Here is a 7312-nt window from a genome sequence, read left to right as displayed (position 1 = left end):
TTTACATTTTTTTACTATGTGATATTATTATTATTATTAATAAAAATTTTTATTTTTTTTACCTTCCTTTCCCTTCTACCTTTCCCCCCCCCTCCACCCTTCAATAAAACATTTTCGTAATTTATGCGCCAATTTTTAATAAAAAATAAAAAAATTAATTTCACTTTTTTTTTTTTGCAAATGGCTTTCGTTTTCTTTTCGGTTAAAATAATTTAATATATATATATATATTTTATTTTATTTTAAGTACAACAACAACAACATCGTATATACATACATAAATAATTGAAGTTGTGTAAAATTTATTTCTACCCACGATTTGACGAGAAAAAAAAGAAAAAAAAATGGTCTCCCCTCAGGTTTTATTTTTTAAAAAAAACGCGCGTTTTTTTTTTTCACTCACTCACTATGAATTTAAATTTCGTAATTTTTTTTTTTTTTTTTTAAAATATATTTGATATAATAATTAAGATTTAAAATTTATTACCAAGTTTTTTTTTAACTCATTCAAAATAATAACCTGTGTTCGTGTGTTCGTGTGTGTCTTTACCCAATCCCGATATACACAACAAACGTCAACTTTCCCCTGTAACCGTCAACAAACGACAAACGATATGATATATGTACGAAAAAACTAACTCATAAGAAATTTTTTAAAACCGTGAGACAAACAAATCAAAATTATGTAATAAAAATTTTTATTACAAAAGATTTTTCTCGTATATTTCAAAAAAAAAAAAAAAAAACGGTACGAACGGTTTAAAATGATCATGACGTTTTTTTAATTCATACGAACGCGAACGTAAAAAAAAAAAAAAAAAAGGTGCGTAAAACGCCCTTCGGTACCTGTTTTCCTAATTAAACGATTAACTTTTTTTTTTGCGTCGATTAAAATTTATTATATTATTATTATCATCATCATCATCATCGACAAGTACGGAGTCGTTATTATAAAAAAAAAAAAAAATTTATACGAATAACCCGAAGGAAAAAAATTTTATCCTATAATATTTTATATATATACATATAAAAAGAAAATTAAATATATACTGAAATTCTGCTGCCACTAAGCACAACAAACAACAACCAACAACCAACAAGATACGTAAAATTATACGGCAAGTCAAATGAATACTCACTCATGACAAATAATATGGTAAATATGATTTATTTTAACGTTTGTAAGTAATAATTTTATACAATTTTTTTTTTTTATACTTATACTTATATTAATATATATATATATATATGAAAATTTATATCGTGGCATTTAACAATCCGTATGAAAAAAAAAAAAAAAAAAATTACGCGCGCGTATATAATTTATACCGGTTTTTTTTTCTGCGTCGTTTCCCCCCATTTTTAACCCTATTAAACGTAAGTAAAACAAAAGCGTGATGACGTCATTCAATTGATACAGCAGCATCCGTTTCAATCCTAACACCTTTAATAATTTTTAACAACGAGAAAAAATCTACAAAATCAAGTGAATTTAAGAATTTAAAGAATTTTAAAAGTTTGTGGAATGCGTTATAAAAAACAAATATGAATATATATATATATATATATTGATTTTCGATATGATAATGATGATGATGGTGATGATGATGATGATTACGGGAATAATGTGCAAATGATAAAAAGGTAAGAAGAAAATATGTGACAAGTGATCTTTTATCTTTTATTTCATTTATTTGTATTATATATATTAACAAAAGCCACCGGATTACACTACCGGGGACCGGGTCCCATTTTATTTTTTGTCTCCCTCCATCTGTCCGTACATAATCATCATCATCATCATCGTTTCTTTATTTTTTTTTTTTTTTTTCAATCGAAATTCATTGAAATAAAAATTTTCTTTTTTTTTTTTTTAATATTTCATTCTTTATTTTCATAGAATCTTCTTATTCAAAAAAAAAAAAAAAGAAAAAGAAAGAAAGAAAGAAATAAAAGGTATTATAAATTATAGTTTTTGTCATTTGGGTATTTGCAAGGTGGCTGACAAGGAAGCAAGAAGGCAGGAAGGGAGGGAGAGAGGAAGGGGGAGAGAGAGGGAAGCTGGCAGATTTCGTTTGACACATCCCAAAGGTTAAATATTTGTCGTCTTTTCTTTAAAAAAAAAAAAAAAAATCAACCCTTAGAGTTTCTCTCTATCTCTCTCTTTCATTCACCTTCTTTTTTAACTTGTTGCAATATCATAATTCTTTTTTTTTTTTTTTTTGATGGTGTCTCCCCTTTTTTCGTCACCATCCTTTTTAAATCCGCGTTAAATTCCTTTGAATTTTTTTTTCTTTTTCGTTTCCTTTCCTTTTAAAAAGTTCCTTTAAAAGTTATAAATAAAAAAACAACTAACCTAAATGAAAAAAAAAAAAAAAACTAACCTAACTGTAAATATATTGTTTGAGTTATTAATCAATAAATTTTAAATTTTTTCTTTATGTACGTAAACGTTTGAGCGTTTGTTCCGGGGGAAGAGGAGGGGAAGGTGAGAGGGGGATGAAAAGGAGAAATGAGGGGGAGGAGTAATAATTTTTTTTTATAAATTTCTCGAAAATTAAATTTATGTTAAATTAATTGCTTTTTTTACCATGAGATTTTTTTTTTAAAACTAAAATGATAAATTTCTATATCAAAATTTTATATTTAACTATTATTATTATTATTAATATCACCTATTTTTTAATAATAAAACAGGGTTACCATCATATTAAAAATATATATTTTGTACGTGTGTGCGTGCGTGTAAAATAAAGTGAGGATGAATAAAGAAAAAAAAAAGAAAAGAGATTAATGAACGGATTCCATATAAATAATAACAAACAATACCAGTTTTGTTGTTGTTGTTGTTGTGGTTGTTGTTGTTGTAAGTTATTTTTCATTTTTTTTCTTTTATTTTCATTTTCTCATTAATTCACCTCCCACGCGTCATTTATTTATTTATTTTATTATTATTCGAACGATTTTTTTTTATTCGAAATAATAATAATAATAATAATAATAATAATAATAATTTGCAAAAAAAAAAGTTACGTAATTCTTCACTTACCCCCCGTTCCCCCCCGCCAAAAAAAAAGAAAAGAAAAAAACCGTAATAATTATTTAATAATAATTTTAAAAAATTATGTAATTTAATAATAATAAAAAGTCATAAGGAGAACAAATACAAACAACAACACATTTATAAAAACTTACGCGTAATAATTTATTTATGACGTCATCAATAAATAAAATAATCTTAAAGGGTATGTGAGAAGTCGGTTAAGGCAAGTGTATAAGGAATATACTGGTTTGCAAGTTTCGTTTTAGATTTTTCCGTTCCCTCTCTTCTTCCCTCCCCCTCTCATCTGTGCCCCAAAAGCTAAACGGTGATTTTTTAGGTTAGGGGAGAGAGGAGGGAAGGAGGAGATTTAGAGTTAAATAATAATGAAAGTTTTTAAATTTGATAATTTTTCAGGGAGGTGTACCTAAATAAAAAAAAAAAAAAAAACTTTCAATTTTCCAACCGTCAACAATCATTTAAAACAAACGAAAAATAATAATAATAATAATAATTAATATAAGGTAGAATTTGTCGTTTGTGTTCATTTCGATAATAACGACGATTCCATTCCAGACTTAAAAGATCGTGCAATACCGGTTTTTTTTTGTTTAAAATAAGTATGCAAGGTGGAGAGGTGGCAGATGTGATTTGCACAAAAGAAGGGGTGTTGATGGACGCGTGCCGATGCCCATGGCGCACGGCACCAGAAAAAATTATACAACAAATCTCTGCACCAGGCTCTTCTTCTGTGCACACACACACACACACACACACTATTAACATTTTTTTTTTTTCAAATGCGGATTCAACGATGTTGAACAATAATCGAAATCATTTCCCGTTTAAAAAAAAAATACGTTTTTTTTTTTTTATCGATTTATTTTTTACGATTATTATTATTATTAATAATAATCGTAAAAATAAAAATTTTCGATCGTTATTTAATATGAACGAAATGAATATTATTATTATTATTATTTTATTTATTTAATTATAAAAACGTTTAAGAAAATGCGGCCGGCCACCAACCGAGAAAAAAAATTTTTTTTTTTTTTTTTTTAAACTTTGCCATTAAATCAACGTATAAAAATTAATTTATATTTAATAAAAAAGAAGACCTTGTTGAATAAATTCATGACGTAGATGACGATGATAATGATAATGATGATGATAATGGTGATATTAAGTTCAATACGTGTGGGTATTATTGCGGTACCCCATAAAAATTTTTTTTTTTTTTTACACGATAATAACGCCGAAAAATTTTATTTTAATGAATAAAAATTATTATTATTATTATTATTATTATTATTATTATTATTATTATTATTATTATTATTATTATTATTTACAATAAATTTTATTCATGAAAATTTTATATTCTCTCTCTCTCTCACACACACTCACTCACATATGTCAATAACCTGTAAACAGCATTGAAAGAAGAAGAAAAAAAAATTATAACGTTCAACGGTTAAGTTAATAATAATGATAATAATAATAGCAGCAACAACAACAACAACAACAACAACTAAAAAATAATAATAATAATAATAATTTTTATTTACATTTTGATAATTTTTTAAAGATAAAAAAGAGAAAAAAGAAAAAATTTTTTTGTTGTTCGGTAAAAAACGACTACAATTGTGGTGTTTATTATTATTATTTTCACTCATGATCACTACAATTCGTTTTAATGTTTGTCGGAGCTTTTTCAACATTTATTACAAGTTTCTACCCGATCCCTAAGGAATAATTGCCTAAATATAAGTGTAGTTATGTCTTTGAATAGGTTTTTATCTTTTATAACCTAAACAGGTTCACAAAAATTCTTGTAAGTCTTTCTGAGATCATATATTTCCTATACTGTATACATTTTCTGTACTGGGCTCCAGTGACTGACATTTGTGGAGTGAAGCCAGGTACAGAAGAAGTGAGATTCACAACCTTGTCAAGAGCTGACTCAGATCAACAATAGGACAAGATTTTTTTTGGTTGTGCCTTTATCTTGTTCTCATTTTACTCTATTACAATTATGAATCAGTTATCATATTACTTTTTTCTCAGAACTATTTCAATACTTAATTTTCCTACTATTTCCCCTCATACATTCCCATTTGTATAATTTTCCCTCATGCATTCCATTCTTAATGCATTCACAGTATACATATATAATTACAGCATACAAATTACAACACAGTATACAAATCACCATTTTGTACCTACAAACTAAAGTAATCTGAAGGCAGTTGAATTTTTCTAATCTTAAATGACATTAAAAGAGAATTTTACACTAAACACATGGCAAAATATGTTATAATGAAACAAACTAAATCAAGAAAAGGGTTAAAGTAATGTACAATCATTAGATTCACACTTAACACAGGAGTACAAAGATTTTACATCCACCTGATGCAATAAATTAACTAATTACAAGTATTTTTACTAAATTACCACCAATTTCATGCAGTATGACAAACATATTTAGTTCAACTACTAATAATCAGGTCAAGAAATGTAAAATTATCAAATGGAGTCTGTTCATGGCCCTTTTTGTAATTCCTTACATTACAATCAACTAACATAAAGGCTACTGTGTTTTCCTGATTTTGATACACATTTATGATAGTATTACACTGTAAATACAATAAACTATCTTGTAATGATACAAACTAACTCAAGAAAAGGGTTAAAGCAATGTACAACCATTAGATTCACACTTAACACAGGAGTACAAAGATTTTACATCCACCTGATGCAATAAATTAACTAATTACAAGTATTTTTACTAAATTACCACAAATTTCATGCAGTATGACAAACATATTTAGTTCAACTACTTATAATCAGGTCAAGAAATGTAAAATTATCAAATGAAGTCTGTTCATGGCCCTTTTTGTAATTCCTTACATTACAATTAACTAACCTAAAGGCTACTGTGTTTTCCTGATTTTGATACACATTTATGATAGTATTACACTGTAAATACAATAAACTATCTTGTAATGATACAAACTAACTCAAGAAATGGCCTAAAACCTGTAAATTACTCAAACAACCAACAAACAGTAGGTAAATTAACCCTTACACATTAGAGTATAGACATTTGTACACTGAGTTAATATATATCAAATCAATCATTATTACTACATATTTTCATTAAATTATTCCAACTAATGTTTTTAAGAATGAGATGAAAAAGATATTTAGTCAAACTACTCATAATTAACCAAATAAATGCAAAATTCATTAAACTGTTTGTTAGGGCATTTGGCTCCATTTTTTTGTTAGTCCAACGTTTTTGCAAGCGAAATACACGTTTAAAATGAGAGACTCACCGATAATAATCAAATGTAATAAAACATCTTCTAAGATTTTCCATTACCCACGCTTCCATTTGTCACATGAAACCGTTGACATTTAGTAAATTAAAACTTAAAATAACACAATTATCACTGAATAATATAAAAAACTAATTATATCACAATAAACTACACTAAATAACAAAACTTTTGACACATAACTAATAACTAAATTACTAAAAAAACTATTAAAACGAATTAAATAAATTGGCATGATGTAAATGCATGTCAACCATTACACTCCCGCGCGCCCTCTTTACATCATCACCTTCCTATTATTATTATTATTATAATTATTATTAATTACTAACTGTTATTATTAATTATTATTAAATATCAATTATTATTATTATTCTTATTATTTTTTTAATAACATAAAACGAAATTTTTTTTTTTAAAATTAATTATTAACGTAAACATACAATTTAACTTAAATTTGATATTAATAAATCGAAACGAATTAACAAAAACACAAAAAAAATTAATTCTAATGACACGGCAAGGTTTTGTAAACACGATTTTTGGCGTCCTTTTTTTGTTTATTTTTAAATTTTAACCTTACATTTTTTTTTTTTTTTTTTTTGTAAATTTAAATATTATTAATGAAATTTAAAACTTTAAGAAAAAAAAAGAGTCTGTGACGTTTCAGAGAGAGAGAGAGATAAAAAATGAGAGAGAGAGAGAGAGTTTCATTTTACACGTTCGTCCGTCAAATATTTTTATAAAAAAAAAAAAATTTTTTTGTTTTGTAGTTTTATTAAAACCGCCATATTTTAAGTAATTTATATTTAATTTTCAACTTTGCATATTTTCATCATCATCATCATCATCATTATCAGTATCATTAGTATTAGTATTATTATTATCATTACAAATTTTAAAATTATATAAATTTTTAACAACAATA

The sequence above is a fragment of the Pediculus humanus genome, genomic scaffold, assembly GCF_000006295.1.
Source record: "Pediculus humanus corporis 1103172107444 genomic scaffold, whole genome shotgun sequence".
Lineage (NCBI taxonomy): Eukaryota > Metazoa > Arthropoda > Insecta > Psocodea > Pediculidae > Pediculus > Pediculus humanus.
Note: the sequence above shows the minus strand (reverse complement) of the source record.